The sequence below is a fragment of the Oncorhynchus mykiss genome, unplaced genomic scaffold (genome assembly GCF_013265735.2).
Source record: "Oncorhynchus mykiss isolate Arlee unplaced genomic scaffold, USDA_OmykA_1.1 un_scaffold_248, whole genome shotgun sequence".
Lineage (NCBI taxonomy): Eukaryota > Metazoa > Chordata > Actinopteri > Salmoniformes > Salmonidae > Oncorhynchus > Oncorhynchus mykiss.
Genome location: NW_023493707.1, coordinates 243076 through 257500, shown reverse-complemented (window position 1 = coordinate 257500; position 14425 = coordinate 243076).

Genomic DNA, 14425 nt, shown 5'->3' with positions numbered 1-14425 from the left:
ACTCTACTAGTATACTCTACTCTACTCTACTAGCATACTCTACTCTACTAGTCTACTCTACAGCATACTCAACAGTCTACTCTACTAGTCTACTATACTAGTCTACTCTACTAGCATACTCTACTCTACTAGTCTACTTTACTAGTCTACTCTACTAGCATACTCTACTCTACTAGTCTAATCTACTAGCATACTCTACTCTACTAGTCTACTTTACTAGTCTACTCTACTAGCATACTCTACTCTACTAGTCTACTCTACTAGCATACTCTACTCTACTCTACTAGTCTACTCTACTAGTCTACTCTACTAGCATACTCTACTTTACTAGTCTACTCTACTAGCATACTCTACTCTACTAGTCTACTATACTAGTCTACTCTACTAGCATACTCTACTCTACTAGTCTACTTTACTAGTCTACTCTACTAGCATACTCTACTCTACTAGTCTAAACTACTAGCATACTCTACTCTACTAGTCTACTTTACTAGTCTACTCTACTAGCATACTCTACTCTACTAGTCTACTATACTAGTCTACTCTACTAGCATACTCTACTCTACTAGTCTACTTTACTAGTCTACTCTACTAGCATACTCTACTCTACTAGTCTAAACTACTAGCATACTCTACTCTACTCTACTAGTCTACTTTACTAGTCTACTCTACTAGCATACTCTACTCTACTAGTCTACTATACTAGTCTACTCTACTAGCATACTCTACTATACTAGTCTACTCTGCTGGCATACTCTACTTTACTAGTCTAATCTACTAGCATACTCGACTCTACTAGTCTACTCTACTAGCATACTCTACTCTACTAGTCTACTCTACTAGTCTACTCTACTAGCATACTCTACTCTACTAGTCTACTTTACTAGTCTACTCTACTAGCATACTCTACTCTACTTTACTAGTCTAATCTACTAGTCTACTATACTAGTCTAAACTACTAGCATACTCTACTCTACTAGTCTAAACTACTAGCATACTCTACTCTACTTTACTAGTCTACTCTACTAGTCTACTTTACTAGTCTAATCTACTAGCATACTCTACTCTACTAGTCTACTCTAATAGTCTACTCTACTAGCATTCTCTACTCTACTTTACTAGTCTAATCTACTAGCATACTCTACTCTACTAGTCTACTTTACTAGTCTACTCTACTAGCATACTCTACTCTACTAGTCTACTTTACTAGTCTAAACTACTAGCATACTCTACTCTACTAGTCTACTTTACTAGTCTACTCTACTAGCATACTCTACTCTACTAGTCTACTTTACTAGTCTAATCTACTAGCATACTCTACTCTACTAGTCTACTCTACTAGTCTTCTCTACTCTATTAGTCTACTCTACTAGTCTAATCTACTAGCATACTCAACTCTACTAGTCTACTCTACTAGCATACTCTACTCTACTAGTCTAAACTACTAGCATACTCTACTCTACTAGTCTACTTTACTAGTCTACTCTAATAGCATACTCTACTAGTCTACTTTACTAGTCTACTCTACTAGCATACTCTACTCTACTAGTCTAAACTACTAGCATACTCTACTCTACTTTACTAGTCTAATCTACTAGCATACTCAACTCTACTAGTCTACTCTACTAGCATACTCTACTCTACTAGTCTACTTTACTAGTCTACTCTACTAGCATACTCTACTAGTCTACTTTACTAGTCTAAACTACTAGCATACTCTACTCTACTAGTCTACTTTACTAGTCTACTCTACTAGCATACTCTACTCTACTAGTCTACTTTACTAGTCTAAACTACTAGCATACTCTACTCTACTAGTCTACTTTACTAGTCTAAACTACTAGCATACTCTACTCTACTATTCTACTTTACTAGGCTACTCGACTAGCATACTCTACTCTACTAGTCTAAACTACTAGCATACTCTACTCTACTAATCTACTTTACTAGTCTACTCTACTAGCATACTCTACTCTACTAGTCTACTTTACTAGTCTACTCTACTAGCATACTCTACTAGTCTACTTTACTAGTCTAAACTACTAGCATACTCTACTCTACTAGCCTACTTTACTAGTCTACTCTACTAGCATACTCTACTCTACTAGTCTACTTTACTAGTCTAAACTACTAGCATACTCTACTCTACTAGTCTACTTTACTAGTCTACTCTACTAGCATACTCTACTCTACTAGTCTACTTTACTAGTCTAATCTACTAGCATACTCTACTCTACTAGTCTACTCTACTAGTCTTCTCTACTCTATTAGTCTACTCTACTAGTCTAATCTACTAGCATACTCGACTCTACTAGTCTACTCTACTAGCATACTCTACTCTACTAGTCTAAACTACTAGCATACTCTACTCTACTAGTCTACTTTACTAGTCTACTCTACTAGCATACTCTACTCTACTAGTCTACTTTACTAGTCTACTCTACTAGCATACTCTACTCTACTAGTCTAAACTACTAGCATACTCTACTCTACTAGTCTACTTTACTAGTCTAATCTACTAGCATACTCAACTCTACTAGTCTACTCTACTAGCATACTCTACTCTACTAGTCTACTTTACTAGTCTACTCTACTAGCATACTCTACTAGTCTACTTTACTAGTCTAAACTACTAGCATACTCTACTCTACTAGTCTACTTTACTAGTCTACTCTACTAGCATACTCTACTCTACTAGTCTACTTTACTAGTCTACTCTACTAGCATACTCTACTCTACTAGTCTACTTTACTAGTCTAAACTACTAGCATACTCTACTCTACTAGTCTACTTTACTAGTCTACTCTACTAGCATACTCTACTCTACTAGTCTACTTTACTAGTCTAATCTACTAGCATACTCTACTCTACTAGTCTACTCTACTAGTCTTCTCTACTCTATTAGTCTACTCTACTAGTCTAATCTACTAGCATACTCGACTCTACTAGTCTACTCTACTAGCATACTCTACTCTACTAGTCTAAACTACTAGCATACTCTACTCTACTAGTCTACTTTACTAGTCTACTCTAATAGCATACTCTACTCTACTAGTCTACTTTACTAGTCTACTCTACTAGCATACTCTACTCTACTAGTCTAAACTACTAGCATACTCTACTCTACTTTACTAGTCTAATCTACTAGCATACTCAACTCTACTAGTCTACTCTACTAGCATACTCTACTCTACTAGTCTACTTTACTAGTCTACTCTACTAGCATACTCTACTAGTCTACTTTACTAGTCTAAACTACTAGCATACTCTAATCTACTAGTCTACTTTACTAGTCTACTCTACTAGCATACTCTACTCTACTAGTCTACTTTACTAGTCTAAACTACTAGCATACTCTACTCTACTAGTCTACTTTACTAGTCTAAACTACTAGCATACTCTACTCTACTATTCTACTTTACTAGGCTACTCTACTAGCATACTCTACTCTACTAGTCTAAACTACTAGCATACCCTACTCTACTAGTCTACTTTACTAGTCTACTCTACTAGCATACTCTACTCTACTAGTCTACTTTACTAGTCTACTCTACTAGCATACTCTACTAGTCTACTTTACTAGTCTAAACTACTAGCATACTCTACTCTACTAGCCTACTTTACTAGTCTACTCTACTAGCATACTCTACTCTACTAGTCTACTTTACTAGTCTAAACTACTAGCATACTCTACTCTACTAGTCTACTTTACTAGTCTACTCTACTAGCATACTCTACTCTACTAGTCTACTTTACTAGTCTAATCTACTAGCATACTCTACTCTACTAGTCTACTCTACTAGTCTTCTCTACTCTATTAGTCTACTCTACTAGTCTAATCTACTACCATACTCGACTCTACTAGTCTACTCTACTAGCATACTCTACTCTACTAGTCTAAACTACTAGCATACTCTACTCTACTAGTCTACTTTACTAGTCTACTCTACTAGCATACTCTACTCTACTAGTCTACTTTACTAGTCTACTCTACTAGCATACTCTACTCTACTAGTCTAAACTACTAGCATACTCTACTCTACTAGTCTACTTTACTAGTCTAATCTACTAGCATACTCAACTCTACTAGTCTACTCTACTAGCATACTCTACTCTACTAGTCTACTTTACTAGTCTACTCTACTAGCATACTCTACTAGTCTACTTTACTAGTCTAAACTACTAGCATACTCTACTCTACTAGTCTACTTTACTAGTCTACTCTACTAGCATACTCTACTCTACTAGTCTACTTTACTAGTCTAAACTACTAGCATACTCTACTCTACTAGTCTACTTTACTAGTCTACTCTACTAGCATACTCTACTCTACAAGTCTAAACTACTAGCATACTCTACTCTACTAGTCTACTTTACTAGTCTACTCTACTAGCATACTCTACTCTACTAGTCTACTTTACTAGTCTAATCTACTAGCATACTCTACTCTACTAGTCTACTCTACTAGTCTTCTCTACTCTATTAGTCTACTCTACTAGTCTACTCTACTAGTCTACTAGTCTATTCTACTCTACTAGTCTACTCTACTATCTACTCTACTACTCTACTCTACTCTACTAGTCTAAACTACTAGTCTACTCTACTCTACTAGTCTAAACTACTAGTCTACTCTACTCTACTAGTCTACTCTACTAGTCTACTCTACCAGTCTAAACTACTAGTCTACTCTACTAGTCTACTCTACCAGTCTAAACTACTAGTCTACTCTACTAGTCTACTCTACCAGTCTAAACTACTAGTCTACTCTACTAGTCTACTCTACCAGTCTAAACTACTAGTCTACTCTACTAGTCTACTCTACCAGTCTAAACTACTAGTCTACTCTACTAGTCTACTCTACCAGTCTAAACTACTAGTCTACTCTACTAGTCTACTCTACCAGTCTAAACTACTAGTCTACTCTACTAGTCTACTCTACCAGTCTAAACTACTAGTCTACTCTACTAGTCTACTCTACCAGTCTACTCTACTAGTCTACTCTACCAGTCTAAACTACTAGTCTACTCTACTAGTCTACTCTACCAGTCTAAACTACTAGTCTACTCTACTAGTCTACTCTACCAGTCTACTCTACTAGTCTACTCTACCAGTCTAAACTACTAGTCTACTCTACTAGTCTACTCTACCAGTCTAAACTACTAGTCTACTCTACTAGTCTACTCTACCAGTCTAAACTACTAGTCTACTCTACTAGTCTACTCTACCAGTCTAAACTACTAGTCTACTCTACTAGTCTACTCTACCAGTCTAAACTACTAGTCTACTCTACTAGTCTACTCTACCAGTCTACTCTACTAGTCTACTCTACCAGTCTAAACTACTAGTCTACTCTACTAGTCTACTCTACCAGTCTAAACTACTAGTCTACTCTACTAGTCTACTCTACCAGTCTACTCTACTAGTCTACTCTACCAGTCTAAACTACTAGTCTACTCTACTAGTCTACTCTACCAGTCTACTCTACTAGTCTACTCTACCAGTCTAAACTACTAGTCTACTCTACTAGTCTACTCTACTAGTCTACTCTACCAGTCTACTCTACTAGTCTACTCTACCAGTCTAAACTACTAGTCTACTCTACTAGTCTACTCTACCAGTCTAAACTACTAGTCTACTCTACTAGTCTACTCTACCAGTCTAAACTACTAGTCTACTCTACCAGTCTAAACTACTAGTCTACTCTACTAGTCTACTCTACTAGTCTACTCTACCAGTCTACTCTACTAGTCTACTCTACCAGTCTAAACTACTAGTCTACTCTACTAGTCTAAACTACTAGTCTACTCTACTAGTCTACTCTACCAGTCTACTCTACTAGTCTACTCTACCAGTCTAAACTACTAGTCTACTCTACTAGTCTACTCTACCAGTCTACTCTACTAGTCTACTCTACCAGTCTAAACTACTAGTCTACTCTACTAGTCTACTCTACCAGTCTACTCTACTAGTCTACTCTACCAGTCTAAACTACTAGTCTACTCTACTAGTCTACTCTACCAGTCTACTCTACTAGTCTACTCTACCAGTCTAAACTACTAGTCTACTCTACTAGTCTACTCTACCAGTCTACTCTACTAGTCTACTCTACCAGTCTAAACTACTAGTCTACTCTACTAGTCTAAACTACTAGTCTACTCTACTAGTCTACTCTACCAGTCTAATCTACTAGCATACTCGACTCTACTAGTCTACTCTACTAGCATACTCTACTCTACTAGTCTAAACTACTAGCATACTCTACTCTACTAGTCTACTTTACTAGTCTACTCTACTAGCATACTCTACTCTACTAGTCTACTTTACTAGTCTACTCTACTAGCATACTCTACTCTACTAGTCTAAACTACTAGCATACTCTACTCTACTAGTCTACTTTACTAGTCTAATCTACTAGCATACTCAACTCTACTAGTCTACTCTACTAGCATACTCTACTCTAAAAGTCTACTTTACTAGTCTACTCTACTAGCATACTCTACTAGTCTACTTTACTAGTCTAAACTACTAGCATACTCTACTCTACTAGTCTACTTTACTAGTCTACTCTACTAGCATACTCTACTCTACTAGTCTACTTTACTAGTCTACTCTACTAGCATACTCTACTCTACTAGTCTACTTTACTAGTCTAAACTACTAGCATACTCTACTCTACTAGTCTACTTTACTAGTCTACTCTACTAGCATACTCTACTCTACTAGTCTACTTTACTAGTCTAATCTACTAGCATACTCTACTCTACTAGTCTACTCTACTAGTCTTCTCTACTCTATTAGTCTACTCTACTAGTCTAATCTACTAGCATACTCGACTCTACTAGTCTACTCTACTAGCATACTCTACTCTACTAGTCTAAACTACTAGCATACTCTACTCTACTAGTCTACTTTACTAGTCTACTCCAATAGCATACTCTACTCTACTAGTCTACTTTACTAGTCTACTCTACTAGCATACTCTACTCTACTAGTCTAAACTACTAGCATACTCTACTCTACTTTACTAGTCTAATCTACTAGCATACTCAACTCTACTAGTCTACTCTACTAGCATACTCTACTCTACTAGTCTACTTTACTAGTCTACTCTACTAGCATACTCTACTAGTCTACTTTACTAGTCTAAACTACTAGCATACTCTACTCTACTAGTCTACTTTACTAGTCTACTCTACTAGCATACTCTACTCTACTAGTCTACTTTACTAGTCTAAACTACTAGCATACTCTACTCTACTAGTCTACTTTACTAGTCTAAACTACTAGCATACTCTACTCTACTATTCTACTTTACTAGGCTACTCTACTAGCATACTCTACTCTACTAGTCTAAACTACTAGCATACTCTACTCTACTAGTCTACTTTACTAGTCTACTCTACTAGCATACTCTACTCTACTAGTCTACTTTACTAGTCTACTCTACTAGCATACTCTACTAGTCTACTTTACTAGTCTAAACTACTAGCATACTCTACTCTACTAGCCTACTTTACTAGTCTACTCTACTAGCATACTCTACTCTACTAGTCTACTTTACTAGTCTAAACTACTAGCATACTCTACTCTACTAGTCTACTTTACTAGTCTACTCTACTAGCATACTCTACTCTACTAGTCTACTTTACTAGTCTAATCTACTAGCATACTCTACTCTACTAGTCTACTCTACTAGTCTTCTCTACTCTATTAGTCTACTCTACTAGTCTAATCTACTAGCATACTCGACTCTACTAGTCTACTCTACTAGCATACTCTACTCTACTAGTCTAAACTACTAGCATACTCTACTCTACTAGTCTACTTTACTAGTCTAAACTACTAGCATACTCTACTCTACTAGTCTACTCTACTAGCATACTCTACTCTACTAGTCTACTTTACTAGTCTAAACTACTAGCATACTCTACTCTACTAGTCTACTTTACTAGTCTAAACTACTAGCATACTCTACTCTACTATTCTACTTTACTAGGCTACTCTACTAGCATACTCTACTCTACTAGTCTAAACTACTAGCATACTCTACTCTACTAGTCTACTTTACTAGTCTACTCTACTAGCATACTCTACTCTACTAGTCTACTTTACTAGTCTACTCTACTAGCATACTCTACTAGTCTACTTTACTAGTCTAAACTACTAGCATACTCTACTCTACTAGCCTACTTTACTAGTCTACTCTACTAGCATACTCTACTCTACTAGTCTACTTTACTAGTCTAAACTACTAGCATACTCTACTCTACTAGTCTACTTTACTAGTCTACTCTACTAGCATACTCTACTCTACTAGTCTACTTTACTAGTCTAATCTACTAGCATACTCTACTCTACTAGTCTACTCTACTAGTCTTCTCTACTCTATTAGTCTACTCTACTAGTCTAATCTACTAGCATACTCGACTTTACTAGTCTACTCTACTAGCATACTCTACTCTACTAGTCTAAACTACTAGCATACTCTACTCTACTAGTCTACTTTACTAGTCTACTCTACTAGCATACTCTACTCTACTAGTCTACTTTACTAGTCTACTCTACTAGCATACTCTACTCTACTAGTCTAAACTACTAGCATACTCTACTCTACTAGTCTACTTTACTAGTCTACTCTACTAGCATACTCTACTAGTCTACTTTACTAGTCTAAACTACTAGCATACTCTACTCTACTAGTCTACTTTACTAGTCTACTCTACTAGCATACTCTACTCTACTAGTCTACTTTACTAGTCTAAACTACTAGCATACTCTACTCTACTAGTCTACTTTACTAGTCTACTCTACTAGCATACTCTACTCTACTAGTCTAAACTACTAGCATACTCTACTCTACTAGTCTACTTTACTAGTCTACTCTACTAGCATACTCTACTCTACTAGTCTACTTTACTAGTCTAATCTACTAGCATACTCTACTCTACTAGTCTACTCTACTAGTCTTCTCTACTCTATTAGTCTACTCTACTAGTCTACTCTACTAGTCTACTAGTCTATTCTACTCTACTAGTCTACTCTACTAGCTACTCTACTACTCTACTCTACTCTACTAGTCTAAACTACTAGTCTACTCTACTATTTAAACTACTAGTCTAATCTACTAGTCTAAACCTCTAGTCTAAACTACTAGTCTAAACTACTAGTCTACTCTACTCTACTAGTCTAAACTACTAGTCTACTCTACTCTACTAGTCTACTCTACTAGTCTACTCTACCAGTCTAAACTACTAGTCTACTCTACTAGTCTACTCTACCAGTCTAAACTACTAGTCTACTCTACTAGTCTACTCTACCAGTCTAAACTACTAGTCTACTCTACTAGTCTACTCTACCAGTCTAAACTACTAGTCTACTCTACTAGTCTACTCTACCAGTCTAAACTACTAGTCTACTCTACTAGTCTACTCTACCAGTCTAAACTACTAGTCTACTCTACTAGTCTACTCTACCAGTCTAAACTACTAGTCTACTCTACTAGTCTACTCTACCAGTCTACTCTACTAGTCTACTCTACCAGTCTAAACTATTAGTCTACTCTACTAGTCTACTCTACCAGTCTAAACTACTAGTCTACTCTACTAGTCTACTCTACCAGTCTACTCTACTAGTCTACTCTACCAGTCTAAACTACTAGTCTACTCTACTAGTCTACTCTACCAGTCTAAACTACTAGTCTACTCTACTAGTCTACTCTACCAGTCTAAACTACTAGTCTACTCTACTAGTCTACTCTACCAGTCTAAACTACTAGTCTACTCTACTAGTCTACTCTACCAGTCTAAACTACTAGTCTACTCTACTAGTCTACTCTACCAGTCTACTCTACTAGTCTACTCTACCAGTCTAAACTACTAGTCTACTCTACTAGTCTACTCTACCAGTCTAAACTACTAGTCTACTCTACTAGTCTACTCTACCAGTCTAAACTACTAGTCTACTCTACCAGTCTAAACTACCAGTCTAAACTACTAGTCTACTCTACTAGTCTACTCTACCAGTCTACTCTACTAGTCTACTCTACCAGTCTAAACTACTAGTCTACTCTACTAGTCTACTCTACCAGTCTACTCTACTAGTCTACTCTACCAGTCTAAACTACTAGTCTACTCTACTAGTCTACTCTACCAGTCTACTCTACTAGTCTACTCTACCAGTCTAAACTACTAGTCTACTCTACTAGTCTACTCTACCAGTCTACTCTACTAGTCTACTCTACCAGTCTAAACTACTAGTCTACTCTACTAGTCTAAACTACTAGTCTACTCTACTAGTCTACTCTACCAGTCTACTCTACTAGTCTACTCTACCAGTCTAAACTACTAGTCTACTCTACTAGTCTACTCTACCAGTCTACTCTACTAGTCTACTCTACCAGTCTAAACTACTAGTCTACTCTACTAGTCTACTCTACCAGTCTACTCTACTAGTCTACTCTACCAGTCTAAACTACTAGTCTACTCTACTAGTCTACTCTACCAGTCTACTCTACTAGTCTACTCTACCAGTCTAAACTACTAGTCTACTCTACTAGTCTACTCTACCAGTCTACTCTACTAGTCTACTCTACCAGTCTAAACTACTAGTCTACTCTACTAGTCTACTCTACCAGTCTACTCTACTAGTCTACTCTACCAGTCTAAACTACTAGTCTACTCTACTAGTCTACTCTACCAGTCTACTCTACTAGTCTACTCTACCAGTCTAAACTACTAGTCTACTCTACTAGTCTACTCTACCAGTCTACTCTACTAGTCTACTCTACCAGTCTAAACTACTAGTCTACTCTACTAGTCTAAACTACTAGTCTACTCTACTAGTCTATTCTACCAGTCTACTCTACTAGTCTACTCTACCAGTCTAAACTACTAGTCTACTCTACTAGTCTACTCTACCAGTCTACTCTACTAGTCTACTCTACCAGTCTAAACTACTAGTCTACTCTACTAGTCTACTCTACCAGTCTACTCTACTAGTCTACTCTACCAGTCTAAACTACTAGTCTACTCTACTAGTCTACTCTACCAGTCTACTCTACTAGTCTACTCTACCAGTCTAAACTACTAGTCTACTCTACTAGTCTACTCTACCAGTCTACTCTACTAGTCTACTCTACCAGTCTAAACTACTAGTCTACTCTACTAGTCTACTCTACCAGTCTATTCTACTAGTCTACTCTACCAGTCTAAACTACTAGTCTACTCTACTAGTCTACTCTACCAGTCTACTCTACTAGTCTACTCTACCAGTCTAAACTACTAGTCTACTCTACTAGTCTACTCTACCAGTCTACTCTACTAGTCTACTCTACCAGTCTAAACTACTAGTCTACTCTACTAGTCTACTCTACCAGTCTACTCTACTAGTCTACTCTACCAGTCTAAACTACTAGTCTACTCTACTAGTCTACTCTACCAGTCTACTCTACTAGTCTACTCTACCAGTCTAAACTACTAGTCTACTCTACTAGTCTACTCTACCAGTCTACTCTACTAGTCTACTCTACCAGTCTAAACTACTAGTCTACTCTACTAGTCTACTCTACCAGTCTACTCTACTAGTCTACTCTACCAGTCTAAACTACTAGTCTACTCTACTAGTCTACTCTACCAGTCTACTCTACTAGTCTACTCTACCAGTCTAAACTACTAGTCTACTCTACTAGTCTACTCTACCAGTCTACTCTACTAGTCTACTCTACCAGTCTAAACTACTAGTCTACTCTACTAGTCTACTCTACCAGTCTAAACTACTAGTCTACTCTACTAGTCTACTCTACCAGTCTACTCTACTAGTCTACTCTACCAGTCTAAACTACTAGTCTACTCTACTAGTCTACTCTACCAGTCTACTCTACTAGTCTACTCTACCAGTCTACTCTACTAGTCTACTCTACCAGTCTAAACTACTAGTCTACTCTACTAGTCTACTCTACCAGTCTACTCTACTAGTCTACTCTACCAGTCTAAACTACTAGTCTACTCTACTAGTCTACTCTACCAGTCTAAACTACTAGTCTACTCTACTAGTCTACTCTACCAGTCTACTCTACTAGTCTACTCTACCAGTCTAAACTACTAGTCTACTCTACTAGTCTACTCTACCAGTCTACTCTACTAGTCTACTCTACCAGTCTAAACTACTAGTCTACTCTACTAGTCTACTCTACCAGTCTACTCTACTAGTCTACTCTACCAGTCTAAACTACTAGTCTACTCTACTAGTCTACTCTACTAGTCTACTCTACTAGTCTACTCTACTAGTCTACTCTACCAGTCTAAACTACTAGTCTACTCTACTAGTCTACTCTACTAGTCTACTCTACCAGTCTAAACTACTAGTCTACTCTACTAGTCTACTCTATTAGTCTACTCTACTAGTCTACTCTACTAGTCTACTCTACTAGTCTACTCTATTAGTCTACTCTACTAGTCTACTCTACTAGTCTACTCTACTAGTCTACTCTACTAGTCTACTCTACTAGTCTAAACTACCAGTCTACTCTACTAGTCTACTCTACTAGTCTACTCTACTAGTCTACTCTACTAGTCTACTCTACTAGTCTAAACTACCAGTCTACTCTACTAGTCTACTCTACTAGTCTACTCTACTAGTCTACTCTACTCTACTCTACTAGTCTACTCTACCAGTCTAAACTACTAGTCTACTCTACTAGTCTACTCTACTAGTCTACTCTACTAGTCTACTCTACAAGCCTGAGTAGCAGTACTGTCTTTCATACCACTATATAGGGAATAGGGCTCTGGTCTAAAGTAGTGTACTATATAGGGAATAGGGCTCTGGTCTAAAGTAGTGTACTATATAGGGAATAGGGCTCTGGTCTAAAGTAGTACCACTATATAGGGAATAGGGCTCTGGTCTATACTAGTGCACTATATAGGGAATAGGGTCCTGGTCTAAAGTAGTGTACTATATAGGGAATAGGGCTCTGGTCTATAGTAGTGCACTATATAGGGAATAGGGCTCTGGTCTAAAGTGGTACCACTATATAGGGAATAGGGCTCTGGTCTAAAGTAGTACCACTATATAGGGAATAGGGTCCTGGTCTAAAGTAGTGCACTATATAGGGAATAGGGTCCTGGTGTAAAGTAGTGCACTATATAGGGAGTAGGGCTCTGGTCTAAAGTAGTACCACTATATAGGGAATAGGGCTCTGGTCTAAAGTAGTACCACTATATAGGGAATAGGGCTCTGGTCTATAGTAGTGCACTATATAGGGAATAGGGCTCTGGTCTAAAGTAGTGTACTATATAGGGAATAGGGCTCTGGTCTAAAGTAGTGTACTATATAGGGAATAGGGCTCTGGTCTAAAGTAGTACCACTATATAGGGAATAGGGCTCTGGTCTATACTAGTGCACTATATAGGGAATAGGGTCCTGGTCTAAAGTAGTGTACTATATAGGGAATAGGGCTCTGGTCTATAGTAGTGCACTATATAGGGAATAGGGCTCTGGTCTAAAGTGGTACCACTATATAGGGAATAGGGCTCTGGTCTAAAGTAGTACCACTATATAGGGAATAGGGTCCTGGTCTAAAGTAGTGCACTATATAGGGAATAGGGTCCTGGTGTAAAGTAGTGCACTATATAGGGAGTAGGGCTCTGGTCTAAAGTAGTACCACTATATAGGGAATAGGGCTCTGGTCTAAAGTAGTACCACTATATAGGGAATAGGGCTCTGGTCTATAGTAGTGCACTATATAGGGAATAGGGCTCTGGTCTAAAGTAGTACCACTATATAGGGAATAGGGCTCTGGTCTAAAGTAGTACCACTATATAGGGAATAGGGCTCTGGTCTAAAGTAGTACCACTATATAGGGAATAGGGCTCTGGTCTATATTAGTGCACTATATAGGGAATAGGGCTCTGGTCTATAGTAGTGCACTATATAGGGAATAGGGCTCTGGTCTATAGTAGTGCACTATATAGGGAATAGGGCTCTGGTCTATAGTAGTGTACTATATAGGGAATAGGGCTCTGGTCTATACTAGTGTACTATATAGGGAATAGGGCTCTGGTCTATAGTAGTGCACTATATAGGGAATAGGGCTCTGGTCTAAAGTAGTACCACTATATAGGGAATAGGGCTCTGGTCTAAAGTAGTACCACTATATAGGGAATAGGGCTCTGGTCTAAAGTAGTACCACTATATAGGGAATAGGGCTCTGGTCTAAAGTAGTGTACTATATAGGGAATAGGGCTCTGGTCTAAAGTAGTGCACTATATAGGGAATAGGGCTCTGGTCTAAAGTAGTACCACTATATAGGGAATAGGGCTCTGGTCTATATTAGTGCACTATATAGGGAATAGGGCTCTGGTCTATAGTAGTGCACTATATAGGGAATAGGGCTCTGGTCTATAGTAGTGCACTATATAGGGAATAG